Genomic DNA, 21,656 nt, shown 5'->3' on the forward strand with positions numbered 1-21,656 from the left:
CAATTTCCATATACCAGATGCTTCCCAAGGTGTATGCTATTTGCCAGCCATTATGTTGGGCAACCCTTTAGGTCTCAGTTTCCACTTTATGAAAATTAAGATAATAACATTTGCGATGGTTAGTCTTATGTGTTGATTGGGCAAGACTATAATGTCCAGCTATTTGATCAAACACCCATCTGGGTGTTGCCATGAAGGTATTTTGTAGATGTGGTTGGCATCTACAAGAAAGGGGGTTATCCTTGACAATGCAGGGGGACCTCATCCAATCATGGAGGGTCTTAAGAGCAAAAGGTGAAGTTTCCCAGAGACGAAGAAATTCTGCCTTAGAATTATAAGACTAACTGCTGTCTGGGTCTCCAGACTGCCAGCCTGCCCCCAGAATTTCAGACTCAAGACTAATCAACTACCTGAGTTTCCAGCCTGCCAGCCTGTCCTACAGATTTTGAACTAGCCAGTTCCCACAGGTATGTGAGCCAATTCCTCAATATGAATCATATAATCATTATATCATTATATATATAACATATATACTGTTGTTCCTGTTTCTCTGGAGAACATTGACTGATAAAATAATATTTCCCATGTCTCCTTAGAGAATTGTGGTGAAGACCAAAAGGAGATACACAAGCAAGTAGTGTCTAGACTGTAGAAATCTCTGCATTTGAAAGGGATAATTGCTATATTTGATTGATGTCCTCAAGTCAACAGAGACAGGTAATACAAAACCAAGTCTTGGCCAATACAAGTAAAGCACTGGGATCCATGATACGTGATTTTTGAGACTCTATAAGAGTGGAGCCACATCAGTAAAGCGTCTGCCTAAAATAAAAATGCTCTTGCCTCAACAACTGCAAACTCACTTTCTATCCTCGGCCTTGGCTGTAATAGCTCATCCAGGGCATTTTTATTCAGCGATTCAAAGGTTTCACAGTTGATGCTCCAAAAAGACATTAGTATCTCTGTTTTTACAATGCCCCGAGTGACCAAGAGTTGTGCCAGATACTAACGGCCACCAAATCTCACAGCTGAAGTGGCCCTGTGATTTATGGAGGAATGCTTCCATTTCACTCCTGGCAGATGGCCAGCTCAGCCTCGCGTCTAGCACCTGCCATGCCTAGAAATCATGACCTCAACAGCAACCTGGTCCACAGAATCCAGCAGCTTTTGTTACTCGGGTTTCTAAGGCTGAACTAAAATCTGTCCCAGTGTCGCTTTCACTTGTGACTCTGCCTCTGGGAGCGACAAGAACAATTCTACTGTTCCTTCTTCATGAGAGATCTTCTCTCAAGGGTTTGAAGAGAACTTTCATCCCTCCACACCTGCCCCCTGTCCTTCCTTATTGCCCTGGTCTGTGTCCACTTCGTTATGGTACATCTTCAAGAGCAGAACCAAGACCAGAGTAGGACCCAGCAGACAGGACCTAACTGGGGCCTCAAATTTGGATTTCTCTATCGATCGTCATTTGCAATGGCCTCTATTCACACCCCAGAATGTAAATGAGAAAAGGTGTTTCGATGGTGGGAGAACACAGTACAACATTTTGAAATGTCAAATGAGAAAAGAAAACTTACTAAGGTGTATTTCTTAAGCCAAGTTCCTATAAATGGTTGTGTTTAAATATTACCGTGTTCCCTGCTATTTCTAATAAAGAAATAAAGAAACGAATGAAAATAGATTCATGGGTGACCTGGTTAATAGGAATCTCCAAACTCAGCTGCATACTCCTTCCTCATTATACAACCAACTGCAGAAATCAAACACTGTGAAAGGATATTCAAGGTACGTGTCCAACCGAGTGGGGCCCGTAGGAGTCTGAGTCTCGGTAAAGCAGCTGTGCAGCAGAAATAGCTTTAAAGGCAGAATATATAATGTGAATACTAAAAAAAATTCAAAGGAGGAAGAAACTATCATGGTTTGTTCCACTGTTTTATATAAGAATATTGACTTGAGCAAGCCCATAGGCAATAAAAAGACAATTGAGACCCTTTCTAAAATCTACAAGGACCAAGTGGAGTACTCTAATAAGTTAAATTCCATTGGGAGGCAATTTGTAGACAAGTGTCAGCCTGGTTTGTACATGAGGCCTTTTCTCTTAGACAACCAGGGGTCTTATTAATGATTTAAAAAAAAAACCTGTAATTCTTAAGAGGGAAGGGTGACACTCCTTCCCCACCTCTAACTTGTTGGGAATAGGATTCTAAACTTCACTGGCTTTCAGAAACCCGGGAGAGCTGTGAAGAAAAAGAAAGGCAAAACAGACTGCCTTTCCTCAGCCTTGTCCATGGTCCTGACGAGTCTGAGCCTCTCCAATGGCTGGAGTAGAGAAGGCGGCATCCATCCCTTACTGTCGGTACATACTGCCCCCTCAGCGCCAGTGTGTGGTGGCCCTCTGCCCTGGGAGCATGCTGATTGTGTTACATCCTGAGATCTTGGGATAGTCAGAGGGGGGAGACCAGAGTTAGGGACTCCCCTGAGTTGAAACTGATCTGAAAGAAAGCCTCCTCTGTACTCTCCAACCCCAGCCCACACTAGTGCAAATATGGAGGATTCAAACAATCTCTCACTCTTCAGTACCTGCAAAGGATGGACTTTATTGTAGTAATGAGGCCAGGAAGTGCTGGTGGGAGCAGCACTAGAGCAGAAAGTCTGATCTAGAACAGGAAGAGTCTCAGTTGCTGCCCCAGGTCTCTGTACTCCAACAGATGTACTATTGACATGTGTAGCAGTGACAGTACCAGATTCAGAAGTGTAACCAGGTATGATTATAGGGAGAGCTTTTATTGATTCAATAATGGTCATGAAACACCTACTATGTGTGGGGCACAGAGATAATAGGAGGCACAACTCTTCTCTTCAAAATCTTTACAAGCTATTGCACAAGAAGAGAGATACACACACAAATAGCTAGGGCAGCAGGTGTAATTTGGTTGCTGAAAAAGTTTACCAGAGTTGAGAAAGACAGTGAGGGCTGATCAAGGAACTCTTCAAGAAGGTGCTAAAAGAGTTGAAATTTTAAGGATGGGTAAGAATAGAGTGAAGAGAAATAGGTGCCAACTCAGAAGTTAATTCTTTTCCCTGGCACAGAAAAAGGTCTTACTAATTGTAGTTATGAGGAAATATCCAAGGAGGGGGGGGTTTGTTGAGGCTAACTTGAGGTTGTACAACATAAAGGGGGCAGAAAGCAAGGAAGAGAAGGCTACCCAAAGGTCAAGACCCAGATAGAAGGAGGAGAGACTGGGGGAAAGGCAGCCACATCCTGGCATGGTTCTCAAGGTGTGAAGTATGGCCTTTTTCAGGATCTCCAAAGGCAGGTTTGAAGCATCCCTTTCTGTTTCTGCTTCTCAGGAGCAGATTGTGGGAACATAGGGCCTCCTGGGGGTCGAAAACCTTCACAGCCGAGGGTAATAGCGCTTCATTCCATTTCCTTTCTGACCATGCTAAACTAGCTTCTAATTCAAAAGATCCCAAAAGTCATGTCAGGTTCATCAAAGGAAAAGGTTTTAGTTCAAATCCAGGTTGGGTCACTGATCAGGTATGTTGCTCAGCAAGTTCCAAATCCACACTAGAGACTAAGGGTGAAGATAACACCATTGGCGTACTGAAATAATAGCTTCTATTGCCGCTATAGTCTTTCTCATTTGTATTGACAATACCATCCACAAAAATGGCTCAGTTCCACAGAAATGCAGCTGGCTGCTCCTCCTCCCAGCTGATACTCAGGCTCCTTGCCTGTGAAGACCCCATACTTCATAGACACTTAAAATCTATTATTGTTGTCAGTAGACACTGTTACGGGGAGATGGGAAAGTTTGCAGAAAACTTTGTGCCACCCTTGCTACCTTCCACTAACATTCTTCTCCCCATGACTTGCTCTCTAGGGGGTGCAAAGAAAAGTGCACCCATTCAAAGCCTGGGTGGGCAGGAACCCATCTGCACTAGCTCTCTGAACCCAAAGCCAGACACAGTGGCTGCTCCGAGGCAGCCCCTCCACACACAGTGGCACACACACATACACACCCAATCCTGCTCTCCAGGGTGGCATTTCCTTCACTCTGGTCCCTCGAGAGACAAGCCTTCAGCTTGGTGTTCCCCACCGTGGGTCCTTATGTCACACAATTGGATATTTTCACATACAAATCTCATCTGTAGTATCTGATAATTACTCTTCACCCACTATCTCCCCTCACCAGCCCTTTAAAGTTAGGATTTAAGACTCATGGCCTTCCTAAAGAAAGGGCTGCTCGCACCTTTTTGGGGCAGATTTCTGAATTTCCAAATTGCCACTCAGCATGACTTTGCAAGCTGTCCAGTATTACAGATTGCAGCACCTCAAAACATACTTCCAACAGCTCTTAATCCTTGTGAAAGTTCCAGATCCCAAAGGAATAAAAATTTTATTTTAATGCTAAAAATGTATTAATTCCTTGTGCCTGCCCATGCGGAAAAAAAAAAAAAAAAAAGAATGTGTTAAGTGCCTCCCAAGAGCAAGGCATAGTGCTAAGTTTTCTAGATGAGAAAACTGAGGCTTAGGGGCAAAGTAAGCTTGCCCCAAGGTCACACAACTCCAAAGTGGCAGCCGGTTTTGTGAGCTAGGTCTGTCCCCTGTGTCCGGAGGCTGAACCCTTACCTGGACTGCCTCTACGGCAGAACTCAGCATTTGGTGTGACCTTCAGTCAGTTCTCCTCCAGCCTTAGTCAGGGAGCTCCTGAGTCCAACAGCCCCTGCTCGTCCCAACCAGAAAAAAAAAGCTCACAATAAAAGCTGAGGGCAGACGTCCTGCCCAGAATTAATATGCTGTGTCCTGGAGAGCGCGACTGTCCAAGAGGAAGCCTGAAAACTTACTTACCTAGGGCTCAGACTCTTCTCTGGGTCTACCCAAGCTAAGCAAGGATGCACTAATATCTTCTAGAACATTCTAATCCTGCTCTGCCTTCACCTCCATAAAGATTCTGCACCTCTGCAACCTTGAATCTTGCTAGGATTCACAACCGATTCCTGCCCTTCAACTTGGCCTGACACTGTGAGAAACCACTGAACCCCTCTTTCCACCCTGGGGTTGCACTTCCTCCACTCTGCGACCATCCACTGTAAGTCTCCATGCCCCTCTTTTCCCGCCAGATGGCCCCGCTCCCAAAGCCAGCCCCTCTCGGCAGCTCCGTCCCTTTCCTGCCAGCTCGCAAAGCAGACAGATCAAACTCTCATCTTCTTCAATTTTGACAGCTGAGTGGTGAAGTAAAAACGCCACCAATGAAAATGAACCACCCTGTAGTTATGAACGCAAACAGACATGAGGCATCAGCTATACTGTTACATTATCAATATCCAAAAAACAAATTGTAATTTTTCCCACTTTGCCTTATCGATATTGGAGGGGATAAGACCATGCTCAGAGGTGGGGGAACAGATTTTCTGTGGGAATGAAGGTTGGCCCATTTTCAGCACAAAACAAATAAGCTTTGGTCTGTTCCTTTGTGATCCTTCTGAGTGTTTATTCCACTTGGAAATGGGCCCCCAAACCTGGGCCCACCTCTGGTGTCCTCGCGGCTGTGGCTGGTCTTTGTCCCAGTCCCCTCTAGGCTTCTGCTACTGTCCTGAGCAAGTAAAAGCTCTTTCCTCCTCAGCTTCCCTAGCAACAAAAGGTTTGGAAAGACTGAGAAGACAAAAATGTGCCTCCAGCCTGCATCTCAGCCGTGCCCACCGCCCCGCCTCATACCCAAGAGCTTCAGCAGATGGGCGGGAAGCAGGCATTGTTCGTCTCCATGTTTTCCTCCAGCTGAATATGGGAATGCAGGCCTGGGTTACCTTGGCAGCAGACCAAGCTGCTTCAGGAAAAAAAACAAACAAAAAAAAGTGCCCCAGAAATGAAAGCATGATTGGTCCCTGTGGTAGTTAAATTCAGGTGTCAGCTTGGCCAGCTGAAGGTGCCTAGTTCTATTGCTGTGGACATGAGCCAATGGCATGTGAACCTCATCTGATGCTGATTACATCTGCAGTCGGCTAGGAGGCGTGCCTGCTGCAATGAATGATGTTTGACTTAATTGGCTGGTGCTTAAATGAGAGACTCAACATAGCACAGCCCAAGTAGCTCAGCATTCCTCATCTCAGCACTCAGAGCTCAGCCCAGGCCTTTGGAGATGCAAAAAGGTATCACCCCGGGGAAAGTTGTTGGAACCCAGAGCCCTGGAGAGAAGGCCAGCAGAGATCACCCTGTGCCTTCCCACGTAAGAAAGTACCTTAGTGGAAAGTTAACTGCCTTTCCTCTGAAAAACTATACATTACCTAAATAAATCCCCTTGTGTTGAAAGCATTCCAGCAGCTAGCAAACTAGAACAGTCCTCCATGAAATCGTGCAGGAGAGAGGGGCTAGGGAGCAGGCAGCACAGAGGGAGGGAAGGTGTGGGCTCGGGCTCTCAGGCCCATGGACTCAGACAGGCTTGGTTTTAATTCACTGCACACCCCCAGATCACCAGGTAGGGGAGCCATGCACGAAGGGGCCAAGATCAGGGTGGACGTCAAACAAAAGAACAGCTTCAATGGCCTTTCTGATTTCTCGGAGAGGGGAACATTTCCACTCTTGCCTTCTGCATTCCTGATGTAGCTCGGATAAAGGAATTTGGCATTCCAGATCCCTCATCAGCCATCCCCTAGATGCAGGTGTAAACTCTGCTTTCGAGCCTGAGCCTTGTTTTTAAAAAGAGGGAAATCCCTACTCCACTTCTTTTCTCTTGCATCCCTAGGAGCTGCATAGCTGACTCGCATCACTTGAATCATTGCCTTGTAATGGCACCATTTTCTTCGCTTGGAAAACGCAGCTCCCTGATGCCTGACTCGGAGGCATCTGCTGCTGGGCACTCAGGCCTCATCCGCAGCCTCAGGCCACAGAATTGAATCTGCCAGTTTCTTTCACATCACGGCACGTGCAGGCCTAGAGGCAGCTGGGAAGGAGAGCAGTGAACACCCCGCAGCCTGCAGGAGCTCGTTCTCTCTCTGGGCCAGCCTCTGTGGGCGCAAGTGCGGCCTCCAGCACTCTGAGGAGGCACACGTGCCGGGTTCCTCGCCACGGCTCCCCTCTCTCGCCCCGCGTCCTTTGTCTGGATGTGCAAGTCTGATCTGTGCCCTCCAGTGGGCCTTAGAGGAGCAGGGGCTGACCATGCCAGCCCAGGGCTTCAGATTCCTTCAGTCCCTTTCAGATCTTTTATGTAATCCACAAAATAGCCTCTGCCCACATCCAGGATATCCTCGCTAGGATTCCCCCTCGTTAAATGCACACGCATTGAGCATTTCCTACGTCTGGCAAAGCTAGGCTCTGCCATGCCTGGCATTTACTAGATGCTGTGCTTGGCACTAGGTTTGCAGGACCTCCATGGTCCTGTCCCACCAAGAAGCTCTGCATCCTGGGACCCAGCATGCACCTTTCAACCTAAATAAACGCAGGCAGGTTCCAGGAGAGCCTAGGGATGGGAGCCGGCAGGAGGGGCTAGCAGGTGTAAGCCAGTCCCTCTGGGCTTCCAAAAGGCCCTTTCAGTGGCCGCTGTAGGTGGGCACAGGCGTCTGGTTGTACCGACCAGCGAGTTGGCTACGGGGTCTGCGCACCGCTACCAAGCGCGCTTGTCAGGGAAAGCGCTGTCTGCTTTTGCAAGATGCTAACAGGTAAACTGCAGCACCTTTGCCCATCACAGGGGGTCAGAGACGTTTACTTATCTCTTTCTGCATTTTCAGGCGGGGGTATGTGGGTGGGGGTGAGAGAGCTTGGTTCTGCAGTTGGTTTATCGCTTCATGTCAGAGCAGAAAGAGCCGGCAGCCTAGAAGGAAAGCCAGGGGCAGAGAGAAACAGAAAAGATCACTGATCCCCAAAGAGAAGGAGGTGTGGAGGAAATAAGAGGGAGTAAAACATGTTCCTAATGTTTTCTGTTGCTCATCCCATCAAACTAAAAGGCTGTGCCCCCAGGCAGGGGAGCCTCTCACATTTTAAAGAACAGGTCCCCCTCCCACCACGGAAAAGCAGATTCCCCACTTGACAATGTCTGAGTTACCTTTGTAAAGCAGGTGGGTTTTCTCAACAAGCTGAAAGACAACGGGAGCTTTCTTTTTCATGGTAGATGCGCGCCTTCTAAAATACAGTTTATAAATAAGTATTCCACTGCTGTAACTTGTTTACATGATTTATCTTCACAAGACTGCTCCTACTGAACCAGACAGATTGAGGGCAGATTTAAATGCGGCTATCACGTCCAGGGCTTGGGGAGGAACAGTTCTGTACCTGTACCCAACTGCAGAGGAGAGCACAGACAAGACGGACTGAGCTGCTGCAGAAAAACTAGGGCTTTTTAATTTTAATCCATACTCCAAGCTGCTGCCTGGGCTGTCAGTCAGTCGGGAGACATTTTCAGCTCTATTCCGCACAGCAGCCTGCTAACTGGATTTGGCTTCTCTGTGGAATTCTATGTGTTTGGTCCTGATTTGCCTCCCGCCCTTCCCCAAATCAGCAAAATCATCGAGTCCACGTAAAAGCATTTGGAGCGCTCATGATGCGAAGATACAGGAATTTAAAATGTCGCAAAGTTAAGGGAAGGGACTGGCTACCCATCTACAAACTGACAAAAGCCTGAATGGAAGTCTGCCACTTCCATAACACCGTTCAATCAGAAATTCCTTTCAGTTACAAGAGATCGTTTCACACCTCCTGCTTTGGGATATAGCAAGTGGTAGTAGAAACAGTGGTAGCTTAGGAAATTCAACTGCCATCGGAGGCAAAACATATCAGTGTTGTATACGTACTATGTTCACTAATAAATAGTAGGGACTTCATGAAAATTAAGACATTCAATCAACAGTGTTTGGGAAGGTGTGGCCAAAGAGGACTTTCACACATTTTTTGACCAAAGGATAAATTGATACAATCATTTTGATAAAGTTAAACATTATCTCAGAAATCTGGCCAACATAGCAACTATACTTCTAGTTCACAGGCAAGGAAAACTCTTGTCATATACAACACGAGATATAAAGGATGATGATAGTAACATTGTTTAAATGGCAAAACCTATAATCCACCCAAATGCACATTTACAGGAGAGTGGATGAATCAATTGAATCACCACATAAATGGAGTAGAGCAATTCATAGATGTCATAGCAATATCATATTTACATGGAAAAGTTAGTCCCAGAAGAACACATACATGAGATCTTCTTTATAAAAAAAAAACTTAAAAACAACTAAAATAAAAAATATAAATTTACTGGGGATTATCTTAATTTCTTAGGGCTACTGTAGCAAAGTACTATAAACTGGATGGTTTAATAAGACAGAAATGTATTGTTTCACAGTTCTGAAGGCAACAAGCCTGAAACGGAGGTGTTGGCAAGGCCACACTGCCTCGGAAGTGTCCTGGGAATAATCTGTTATATCTCTGTGCCCTGGAGACCACAGGGGTTCCTTGGCTTATAGATGCATCTACCTACAGCCGTCTTCTCTGTCTGCATCTGGCTGTGTCTCTTCTCCCCTTCTTAGAAGGACACCAGTCCAATTGGATCAACAAACCACCCTATTCGAGTATGACCTCATTGTAACTTGCTTAATTCTACCTGTACTGACTCTACTTCCAAAGGCCACATTCGGAGGTACGGGGGATCAGAACTTCAACATTACTGGGGAGGCAGCACAATTCAACCCATAACAGGGATCCAAAGAAATTAGATAAAACTCTAAAATAAGAGAATATCCAAAAAAAAAAAAAAACAGTAGAGGATACAGGAATGTGGTTACTTTGGGTGGGAGAGGCAGAGGGGAGGATGGGAGGGACCTCCATGGCTTGATGTAAACTGTTGCTAGGTCTTAGCGTTGCTTTGGAAGCTGCCACAGAGATGCTCATACTACTACTAAAGGTGGCAGATTAGATGAAATTAGGCAGATGATATAGATTATAGGTGATAGAGCACTCTCCTCCCAGGGATGAGAGACGGTTCTCTAGAAATGAATCCTCCACACTATCTGTGAGATACAATTTTATTTTGTTTTGTCTTTCACGTTTTTCTCTGGTCTTCAAAAGTTTAGGCTGAATTTCTCAGCCTCCCTTGCAATTAGTGTGCCGAGGGCCTGAGTTCTGACCAACGGAACGTGGGCAAGAGTGACGGACATGCCTCCAGACCAGCCGTAAAAGCCTGCTGCACAATCCTCCCCCTCTTCTCCCTTCTGCAGACACCAATACGCTGGTCCGCCCTGGAAACCACATGTTAAAGAAGGCGGGGCCCCTGAAGGCCTGAGTTCCTGAAACACTGCATGGAGCCACGCCACAGACACCCAACCTGGGGCCCAGGGAACTTTACCTGATTATTTACCTGAAATAAACTTCTGATGTGCTGAGCCACTGTGATTCTGGGGTTTATCCAATATTACCTTAACTGACTCAACAACTCAGTATGAATAATTGAACTTGGCTGGAAAACATTACACAAAAGCACCCTTTTTCCCTAGTTAAACCTCATCTATGCATTGCAAAGGAGTTGAAAGAACCCAGAGATTTTCAAGGGTCTTACAATGCACAGGCTGGCCCTCTAGCCTTGCCTCTTTAGCTCAGTGCCCTGGGGGATGGCAGTGGCACTAAATAACCCAGAAGTCACTGAGAATGTTCCCTGGGGCAGTACCAATCTCTTCCTCATTCAAACAGACTGATGTATCTCTAAAATCAAGCGATTTACTGTAAGCAGAGCACCGTTTTAGAACTAGGTCTGTGTACTGACTGGTTCATTGATGAAGGATACTTTTCTAGATATCAGAGGAGGCTTCTAGAAAGGCTGCTTGTTCTCTTTCTCTCTGGTTCCAAGTAGATTCATCTCCTCACCCCCTGGCATGTTGATGCTGATGTCTTGCAAACTGCACTTTGCCGTCTTGTGTGGGGCTAACCGAGCAGATGATCATGACCCCTGGGAGGCCAGGTAAGAAGCAAGCGCCACACATCAGACTATCAGGGCCTTGTCACCTTGTCAGAAATGATAGCTTGGCTTTCTGGCAACAGCCCTGGTGCTGGGGAAGGAAGCACACATGTCACCACTCCAGTTCTTCATGGAGTCACACTTTCAGATGCTCCCCACCAAATCCCCTCTTTCTAGCAGAGGTGAGCAAAGTTGGAGGCTTCCAGGAAAGGAGATCGCATGATACAGACCCATCGCCTACGTGAGCAGGGGCTGGGCTTGGGGAAAGAGCGGGTCTAACAAGTAGGGGCTAGGTGACGCCCTTCTAATACCACCCTCCACTCTCCCCCTCAGCTCAGCTCTAATCCTTCGATGGCCTCAAGTCTAGCTGTGACTTGTCAACACCTCCTCTCAGCTCATCTCCCCACCTCCTAAGGCCAGACTGGCCTTTGGCCAACTCCACTGGACTGCCTCCCTTCTTCCTTCCTCACGTGCTCATAGGGAAGGTGGGGATGCTCAGCGGAAGAGCGTATCAGTGTCCTGGAAGAGCTGGCAAGGAACTGGAGGAAAGGAAGACGTAGGCCTGGCAGGGAGAGAGGGAAGGAAAGATGAGGCAGAGAAAAGGAAAGGGCACAACGCAATCATGAACAGAGGGAATTAGAGAGTGGGTGAGGCCACATCCCACAGTGGGGAGAGAAAGGACCTCATAGATCATTTAACCTAATTCTTTCACATTCAGAAAGAATACAAAAAAGGCACCCAGCAAGATTATGTGACTTACACTCACCCTGCAAGTGAAAGGCAAAATTAGGATACCCAACTCCTGAAATAACATTCTTCCCTGTAAGTCATTGCTCTATCCAGAATATTCACTGTTTTCCTTCTAAGAATCATTTTGGGCCAGGAGAAACCAAAACCACTGTTAACTGTGGACAAACAAGACCCTTGTGACCCTGATGGCTTGAAACCAACCATACAGATGCCTATTAAAGGCCACCTTCCCAGGTCACATCCAGAGGCCGGGGAGAGGGGCTGAGAGCACAGCAGGCATTTGGATCAGGGTGTGGTTTCCCTCTTCTGCTGCATTTTCAGCTATCGTAAGTAGGTATTTTGTATAGGATGATAAAGTCCAGAGATCTATGACGTGGGAAGAAGCTGGGGTCAGAGTGGGAAGTAAATTTTAAGTGCAGGGTCCATCTGAAACTGAACACCAGCAATGTCCAAGCATCAATTCCTTTTTCTCACCAGCTAAAAAAAGAAAATAAACGAATAAATAAATAGGCCATCACCCCAAATTGATGGACGGTGACTTGCTTCCTGCCTGGGAGGTCTGGACCCACATTAAGGTAAGTCCTCGGTACTGGTGGTGATGGACAAGCAGATGTGCTGCCCAGATGCCTTTTAAGGAAGAACTTGTCCCAGCTGCTGGGAGTGCTGTTAGCAGATGGTGTTCAGCTGTCAGCACCTCACGTGGGTGACCTTGCCCAAAGTCAAGTGACTGACGAATGCCAGGGTAAAAGGGACCAGCTCTTTTGGCCGGATGTGGGAGGACCCTGACAGACCATTTCAACTCCAGAACACCCCAAGGGGTTGGATGAGGCTGTGGCACCCACACCGCAGCCCATCTTGGCCCTCTCCCCACTCCTGCACCGGCTCCTCCGTTCCATGGTTGTGGATCCCAAAAAACATTCCTAATAAACATCCTGAGCACTATACACTCCACCTCCGAGTCTGTTTCCTGAAGAACCCAAACTGTGGCATTTCTTCCCGCCTGCCCCCTGCCACGAAGCAAACTACACACACGAGCCCCACGAAGGAACTCACCTTGTTAGAAACTGGCAATGCCCTAATCCTTTGTACAAAGACCAGATCAATTCTCAAAGCCCCAGAACGCCTCCAAGAGCCCAAACACTCATTCTCAGAGCGACATTCTTGCAATATTAGGGGAAGGGCTATTTCCCACAATGCCGTCTCCTTAGTTCAGTACTATTTCATAATGTGCAAAAAGGAGAAACATGCTGAATCCCAGCTTCCATTCTTTTGATCTGAGGAATCCAATGTGGTTACAGCTACTATTGTACCACCTGACTTGAACTGATGATTCTAAGTTCCATAATGTCAAATAAGTCATATTTCAGTAACACTTCCTACCCACTACTAAAAATATTGTTTCTTCCCACACAGCTATTCCTAATGAGATATTTCAAGCCACCTGGCACCCGGGGGAGTTCCTTAGCTAATTTTCTATCGAACCTCATGAAATGAAAACTCTCTACTATAGAGCCCTACCCAGTGCTGGTGTCAGAGGGTAAGAAGAGCAGCTAAATCACAGGTTATCTTGTCCTATCCTAACAGCTGTTCCTTGGAGAAGTCATCAGACCCACAGCCAGTGTAACCATAGGGTAAAACTTGGTACATGACTCTGTGTTTTTACAGTGAATACACCAAAGGAGAACTGGCCCCAGTTGCTGATTGACTCTCTTCCAGGACCTCAGCCACTCTTACAATTTCTGATGAGAACCAGTTTTCAAGCCGAACAACTACTAACTCCCACTCCAAGGTAAATGCTTCTGGGAACCAGGCAAGGCTTCCCATCCAGCTGCATTGCCAACCCATCCCCGCCATTCCAAACTGTCTCCATATTGAGAAGAGGCTTTCTCCTCCCTCCATTGTTTTTTTAGATTGCCAGAATGTTTTTCCCCCTCTTCACCACCTGGCTAAGGCAGGTGTTAGGATGACTTCCCCAGGACATTTCCCCCACTCCTCTCACCCAAACTGTGTTAGGGGTTCCTTCCTAGTTTCCCCTGGCCCCCTGTGCATAACTATATCCAAGCAAATATAACAGGCTTTGTAAAATGGTATATTTAATTGCCTGCTTCCCCCATCGACTGTGAGTCCCTTGAAGGTAGAAACTCTCCCTCTTCTCTGTTCTCAGGACTCAGCTCCACTCTAAACATTTTAGCTGGTGAGGCAGTACCAAAAACAAAATGCACGGCCGTGGTCAACCGTATCTAAATAGAACATTTCATGTCTGTATTTTGAGTCTTATCTTGGAAATTGCTTTTTTCTTAATGCATTTGTTTGTTTGTTTGCTTACAAAGGCATAGCCCAGAAAATGGCCGCAGATTGAGCTCTAAGAGCACATCAGGGCACATCTCCAGGGAGAGCCCTGCATGGAGGGCACGAGTGGCGCGGACATTTCAGTGGCTGAGGGCCAGTGTTGGGGCTCGACTTTAAGTTAGAAAATCGCACCTCTCTGATTAAGTAGAGGGCTGGGAAGAAAAGTCGATGTAAGGCCTTCCCTCTCCTATCCCCTCCAACCCCTCCCTCATGCTGGATCTTAGCTGGAGCCAGAGGTGACTCTAAGGGAAAGAAAGAAATGTGCTTCCTGGAGACAGCTGCACCCCATGGGAAATCTCCCTCTTTCTAGCAACCGCACCTCTGTTCTGAGTCACGCCATCTGTATGGCCTTAATTTGACCTCATCCACTATTCTGATGACACGTGTGAGAAAATGCTGCTGGATGCTTACCTTCACAGCCAACGTTAATGACAAAACCATTTTATACCATGATTGATGATTGGTAGCTCCACATACTACATAATGATCTCATACAACCTTCCAACAACCCTGGGGAAGCTCAAATGGTCAGCTCAAAGCCATGCAACTGACATAAATAGGGTTGGGAGTCAAATCTGTGCCTCCTGACTCCAAATCCAGCACTCTCTCCAGAGCTTTCAGATCCCAGTGTTTCAGCATTTGCTTTAAGAGTCTTCTAATCCTTATTAAAACATTCCGGTTATCTCCCTTTCTTCCCACTTGCCAAAGAAGAACTAATTTGAGGCTTTGACGACATTCCAGACCTCATGGTCAGAAAAGGAGAAGCCAGTTGCAGCCACTGCCTGGCCAACTTTGTCACAGATCCTGCCTGGGTTGCAGCACTTGATTTGGGGGTCAGAAGAAAGCGGTAATTTATAAGCCGCTCACCTGCCAGGGTCATAAAGGGAGTCCATAAGCAATTAGGCACTTCTAATCACTTAATTCTACTTTAAATCTCTGTAAGAAGAAGGTAACAATTATGTAGCTACGATCTGGCTGGTCCTTTGGCTGATCTTCAGCCAACCAGAGTCCTACAGGATATTATAAAATAGATATTATAAAATATAAAATACTAATTCCAAAGCAGCTGCAGCTCTGAAATTCGAGCCCAGCAGGCCCCTGGCAAAGCAGCAAAACCAGGAAACCATTTGGGTTTCCTTCAACCTCCTCTCCTCAGCATGAAGCCAAATGGTCTCAAGTACCCCACTAATAGGATCTTGATTGTAAATGGAACACAGACTCTTCATTCCATCGCTTCCTACCCACATGAGCTCTCCAGCCACCATCCCTTTCCATTGCCCCCTGGCAAATGCTCTGAATGTCTACTTTCCCAGGTGCTGGCTGGATCAGGACCCAGTAGGATCTCCCAGGCCCCTGTGTCCAGCTCACTGCAAGGAGGCATTTGCATGTTCAAAAATAGAATAGACCTGGGAGGAAGCTGAGGTGCAGACAAATGCAGTCTCTCTTTTTCCAGGGAGTTGAAGGACCACCAAGAATACCGGATACTCCCTTCACCTTCTGGACTGAAATCCCTCCCTGACCTTTCCAAAAACAGCAGCCATACTTTCTAAATATTTCAGACTTTTATCTGCAGGCGTTTAGCATGTCTCCAGCCTTCAATGCCCACAATGGTTATTCCACAGAAGTGCATTATTTATTCAACAACTCCCTTCTCTGCGTACTCAAGCATCACACCTGAGACTGAGTCCTGTCTGTTTTCTGTGGAATTCATGCCTGCAAGTCATCAGCACAGCCTAGGGATAAAAAAGACTCAAACAGAGACCACCCACAAGGACTATCATGAAAGGAAAATCAGTTGAATGGGTTTGAAGCCAACTTGGATTTTGGATCGGTCAGCCGCTCTGGGCCATGACTGGAAAATAAATCCATTTCCAGAATCTGTCCCTTCCTTCTCTCCCCTCTGGTTTACAGGCCATGTACACATGGAAAATCATAATATAGACAACTGGAATCGGAACAATTTAACAAAAGCACAACTGATCTTCATTGATCATCTTCTTTAACAAAACCTGGCAACTCCAAAATATGCCTGAGGATACCACTAGCAGACCCAACAATTTAAGGATGAGAGAACAAAGGAAAATTGGAAAGGAAGACATAGGAGTTAAAATGAAACAACAGTAGTACTAGCTTACCTTGCACTAGCAATTAAAATCTCTAACTTTCCAATGTGATGCTGCATAGCAGCATCACATTTTAAACTCACATAGTGTAGTAAAAGGATCTTTATCTTATATCTAATAGATGAAATAACCGAGGCCTGGGGACAGTAAATGACTTCTATATGTCACATGGCCTGTGACAGGGTCAAGGGCAAAACTCAGACTGTGGCACTGGTGAGAGCAGAGACGCCAAGGGGCTGCCAGGAAGGAAGAGCCACTAGATGAGTTCAAGAGCATAGACTTGTGCATTGAATGAGTCAAAAACAGAGATACTGGGGGTGTGAGGGTAGTTCAGTGGTAGAATTCTCATCTGACATGCAGGAGACCCGGCTGGCCATGCACTTCCCAAACAACAAACAAGCAAGCAAACATCGAAAAATCAACCAAACAAAAAAATCAACAAATGGTGCTGCAGTAACGGGATAGTCACATGGAAAAAGAATGAAATGTGACCCCCACCATAACAGCATACAAAAAAAAACAGACATACTGAATACCTTGTGCCCTGGAAGAGGGGGTGTTTTAGATTCAATCCCTATTACATTATTGCAGGTGCTGAGTGAGTCTCTGAGCAGAATATCAATCACCAATAGATACTGCTTCTACAGCCCTTTTCGCCTCACTTTCAGTTAGCTCAGTTCTCCCATTTCCCTGAGACTTGGATCTCTCCTGAAAGAAGTTTGTAGAGGCTGTGGCAATGTTCCCAGACCCATACAGCCACACAGCTCCAAAAAGAAAATGTTAACCATGTTTATTATTATTGTCAAAAGCTTTGCTTCTGCAGAGGAAATTCTTTCACTTTGCGATTCAACACGCTGTTGATTGCCCACAGAAGATGAAAATGAAACTTATTAATGGATACCTTCTGGGGTTTAAGAACACACTTCTCTCAGGTTTCTGGACTCTCCCAGATGCTACGTGCCAGTTGGCAACTTTTCTGCCTCGGAAAGATAATGCAGGCTTTGCTGCAGTTGGTGAAATGTTCTCTCAGACCGTGCTGCAGGTCGTGGCAGCCTGCTGGAAAAAGAACCACGTCCTGTCATTTGACTGCAGACAAGACACTTGCTCATGTTCAGGAAAGACAGTCCTATTATAGTAGGAACCGCCAGAGACAACTGGGAGAACCTGGGGAAAAACCTGTCTGTGTTCCTTGTTCCAAGGAATCACAAAAAGCAACTACGTCTAACAAGGATAGAGCCATGCCCCAAATGAGGTGAGATGTCAAGAGAAGCCAAATGACAGATGGCCTCCAAGCAGGGGGAAAAGACCTCTCCCAGTTTCTGAACCCTGGAATTTGGAGATTTGGACTTGGGCTCTTTCAAACCCCTGAGAGAGCTACTTAGCTATAATCTTCCTGAGCCTTTAGGAGAGAAAGCTGCCAGGTCTGCCAGAGTTTCACTAAACAGTCTGCAGACCAGCCAGCTCTAGCTGAGACCTGGGACATACCAACTGTTGATGAGCTTTCTTCCAAATGGGCTCCCCAAATAGCATTTGTTGCATTTCTTTTCTTATAGCCTTTTGCCCAATCCATTCTACCCTTGTGCTTGTCCTCTCACTCAGCCTAATCCCCAGCTCCCCAGGGAGACAGACTTTTCCTGCTTCCATGTATCCTTCTTGAACACAAGGAAGGTAAAGGGTCCTGGTGCTCGGATCTGGGCACAGTGGAGGCCTGTCTACAAGGAGGCAGCCCACTGAGCTCCTGGAGGCCTCACCAGAGCTGCTGTCTCTGGAGTCCGTAATTAGAGTCACTGGGTGTTTGATGCAAAATACTTAAAATCGCTGCCCTGTTTGTTTTTCATTTCCTTTGATAAATGGTCCAGACCACTTATGAGCACACGCAGTGACGCTCCACCTCGCCATCTTTGGCGTCCCCACTTCCACATGTGTCCTGCTCCTCTCCAGCTCTGAGCTGCACCAGGAACTGCAGGAGCAGAGGTGGCCACAGCAAAGGGATGGAGACTTGGCAGAGGAACCCAGACAGCCTCTGGCTGCGGGGGAAGAGTATGTTAGAGGATGAGCTCTCAGGGAGAGATGACAGTGGCCTTTCAACCTTGTAGTGGCAGAAGGAATCCAGGTAGGTCTTTGTTTCACAGGAGAAACTAAAAGTGTAAAAGGGCTATTCTGTGTGACTTTTAAATTCTCCCCCCACCATGTCCCAAGCCCTTATGAAAAAGAGATGGGGCCATCCAGCCACCTGGGAGGAAACAGTCTCTCTAGGTTTCCGTCTCTCCGTCCATAAGTTGGATATAATCACTTTTGCCCTGCTTAGCACACTAAGGTGTCCTGAGAATTAAACAACATGTTATACACAAAAACACTCCATAAACACAATGTTCTAAAACAATGTAAGAAAGTTGCTTGCATTTTCCCTGCCTCTCTGTGACTTTGAGTAGAAAAAAGAGAGCTTGGCTACCTCCCAAAGCAATATACTCTCTTTAGTTAAAGCGAGGGGCACTGAGGAAGGACAGGGAATGGGAGGACATAGGAGGGCGAGTGTGTTCCAGGGAAACTTCCAGACCTTCCTCTCCAGCCAAGAAGGTGCCCCCTTGGCCTGAGGCAGGTGGCAGGCCTTGCATGTCACATTCGTGCTTTCCCAAAGAGCTTCACTCCACTGGCAAGTGCAAGAGAAACGTCCTTCCCTGATGTCGTACACCTTCTCTGTAATTGTGTTGTGCGGCAAATGAAGGCACCTGCAGAGATAACGTCCATTCTGAGAGCCTTTCTCCACATCACCTCCATGTGGCAGTTTAAGTCCATGCCCCAGGTGCTCTATGAACCTGCTGAAACCAAGGTCAAGATTTTCAGGCTGTGAAAAGAAAACCTGAAGTCAGCTCTTCCTGGGCTCTAGAGACAGCAAACCTACACAAGGAGTATATGAAATAGGCACCCATGATGTGGCCTCTAATTTTAAGCCCCAGACTTTTTCTCAGACCCACGGGGACCAGCCAGCCATCTGGCAGTGGGTAATTTTGCAAAGGAGGAGAGGTTTATCAGCTGGAACTCTGGATTTAGTTTCCTCTTCCATCCACCTCCTCGTCATCTTAGCCACTCTGGAAAAAAAAAGATGTTAACCCTATTTGGAGGAAAATGAAATCCGGTGTTCGAGAGAAATGAGGGAAAAGGGTTTCCACTGTTCAGACAGTAGAACATGACTCTTGAAAGGACATAATTCTATCCCAAAGCAACAGCGGGCCAGGAGAAAAAAACGTGACCCTGAAGGGAGGCGTCTCCTCGACGTGCAAATCACACTTCGACGCATGGACCCTGCATTTGACACTTGTGGCCAGCACAGATCATGTCAGATTTCCTACTAAGTACTCCAGAAATACAGTGACGTGTTGTCCCTATCACCACCACCAAAATAAATGGCAATGACCTTCAGTTGTTTGGAGGAAACTGGGACAACTGAGCTCTTTGAAGAAAAGGAGAAGGTGAGCTAAGGGCAAGTAAGCATGTAATAGTGCAGAAAAAAATCACAGGCCTCTGGGCATGCACATGAAGCCCTGAATGCTGCCTTGGTCATTTGGCAGTTATGTAACTTTGGGAACGTCCATTTCTGACCCCCACTTTATTCATATGGGAAATAGGAATAATAATAACTACATCACACCATTTTTGTGAAGGAAAAAAATAGTCAAAAGACGTTCTAATTCTGCATAGTAGGGACTAAATAAGTGGTACCTACTGTTACCTTTATTACACCAACACTGCTGGTGCAGCGGGAAGGTGGAGCATATAGTTCTCCACCGGATCCGTCCTCAATTCAAACCTCCCCTTTCTATGGTTCCTGGTCCCATAACAACAAACTCAGCACCTGTGTCATTCCAGCCACCCCACAAATGTCCAGTCTGTAAAGGTCTCCCAGCTCTGCACCAATGAAAGCCCAGAGGTCCCCTCTGCTCCTAGCAGAAGGCAAGTCACGTAGGGAGGACAAGCTGCTGCCAGCCTGGCTGGGAACCACCAACTGCGCAGCTGCCCGGAAGAGCCAAGACCCCAGCCTGCCAATACAGACAGGGAAAGGGTGGGCGCGGGTGTGGGGGGAGGAAGAGAACATCACAGCCTTTGTCCCTGACCTGCACTAGCCATGACTTACCTCGGGCCACACGCGCACACATCTGCCCTGTCTTCACCGTCTTTAAACCAAACCAGCATAGCCAGAGATGCCACAAGGAACGGTCCTCCTCCCTGCTTTGCTGAGTCTCTTCATTATTTACTCATAATATATTTATAAGTAATGACATTTGTCTACCCACCTCTCTCCCACAGACACAGGAAGGAGGAGGAAGATAAAATGCTTGAAGTTTCCCAAGAGAAAGAGATAAAAGGCGTTATATTTATACCTCTTGGGGCTCAACAAATTGTGAAATTTGTCACCCAATCATGCCACCTGCCCCCTGAAGAGCACACACCACCCTGATTCTTAGATGTGCTTCTGTGCCCAGGTTGTCTTGAACATTTCCCCCAAGAAAGAGGTGGGAGGAAAGGCTGTTTCACCCAGATGGGACCACTCACTCTCTCTTCTGTGCTTCCAAAGCATCATGACTGGAGAAAGGAATAAACATGTGGGCTTTTTGTCTTGTTTTTTGCCTCTCATTCATGAGGATCTCTTTCAGCATCTAAATCAGTGTTTTGAGCAGAGTAGGTACTGGACCCATATTCTGCTCCATTGAATTGTAGTTTATATGCTTGGATATCCAACTGAGAACTACTGGATACCACCTGAAAATTCTCTGCCCTCGGGGTTTCCCCACTTGAATAAATGGTGCCACCAATCACCCGGCTGCCCAGGATAGAAACCCATGATCCCTCCTGGACAGTTTTCATTTCTTCCCACCCACATCCAATTTATCAGTAGGACAGTTTGCTTCTACCTCCAAAATAGATCCTGAATTGGACAAAGTCTCACCATCTCTCTCAGTACACCTGCAGCCTCAGTCGCCTCGCGGCCCCCCAAACTACCGCAAAGCCTCAGGTGGTCCTTCTGCCTCCAACTTGCCCCCCTACAGTCTGTTCCGTGCAACCAGACTCATTTCACCAAGCAGTGGATCAGATTCTGTCACCCGCCCTGCTTCAAGCCTGGCAAAGATTTCCAGGCAATCAGAAGAAAATCCAAATCTCTGAGGCCCTCCCTGACCTGGACTCTGCCTGCCTCTCTAGCCACACGGTAACATATGTTAATATATTATATTAAATTAACTTCATACTAATCTCACACTGCCAGACGCATAGTAGGCATGCAATAAACATCGGTGGACTGAGTAAATTAAATGACTCAATCTAGTACCAGCCCCAGCCCCACTAACCAAGTTCTTTCTCACTGAGTGTAGTTTTGCACACTCATGTATATTAATGGATTACGTTAGAGGAACGGGAAGAAATAAAACCTCTCCGGAGACATTATGTAAACCATCAACCTACGACTGTCCTCAGAGTCTAGCAGTTTGCAAATACTAACATT

The 21,656-nt window shown here is 46.6% G+C and overlaps 1 protein-coding gene across 3 annotated transcripts in view; it reads right to left on the reverse strand.

Moving 5' to 3' along the window:
- ZMAT4 (zinc finger matrin-type 4) overlaps positions 1–21,656 on the reverse strand; it is a 409,363-nt gene that overhangs the window by 277,989 nt on the left and 109,718 nt on the right. The window lies entirely within an intron of this gene.

Source organism: Tamandua tetradactyla, chromosome 3 (genome assembly GCF_023851605.1).
Source record: "Tamandua tetradactyla isolate mTamTet1 chromosome 3, mTamTet1.pri, whole genome shotgun sequence".
Taxonomy (NCBI): domain Eukaryota; kingdom Metazoa; phylum Chordata; class Mammalia; order Pilosa; family Myrmecophagidae; genus Tamandua; species Tamandua tetradactyla.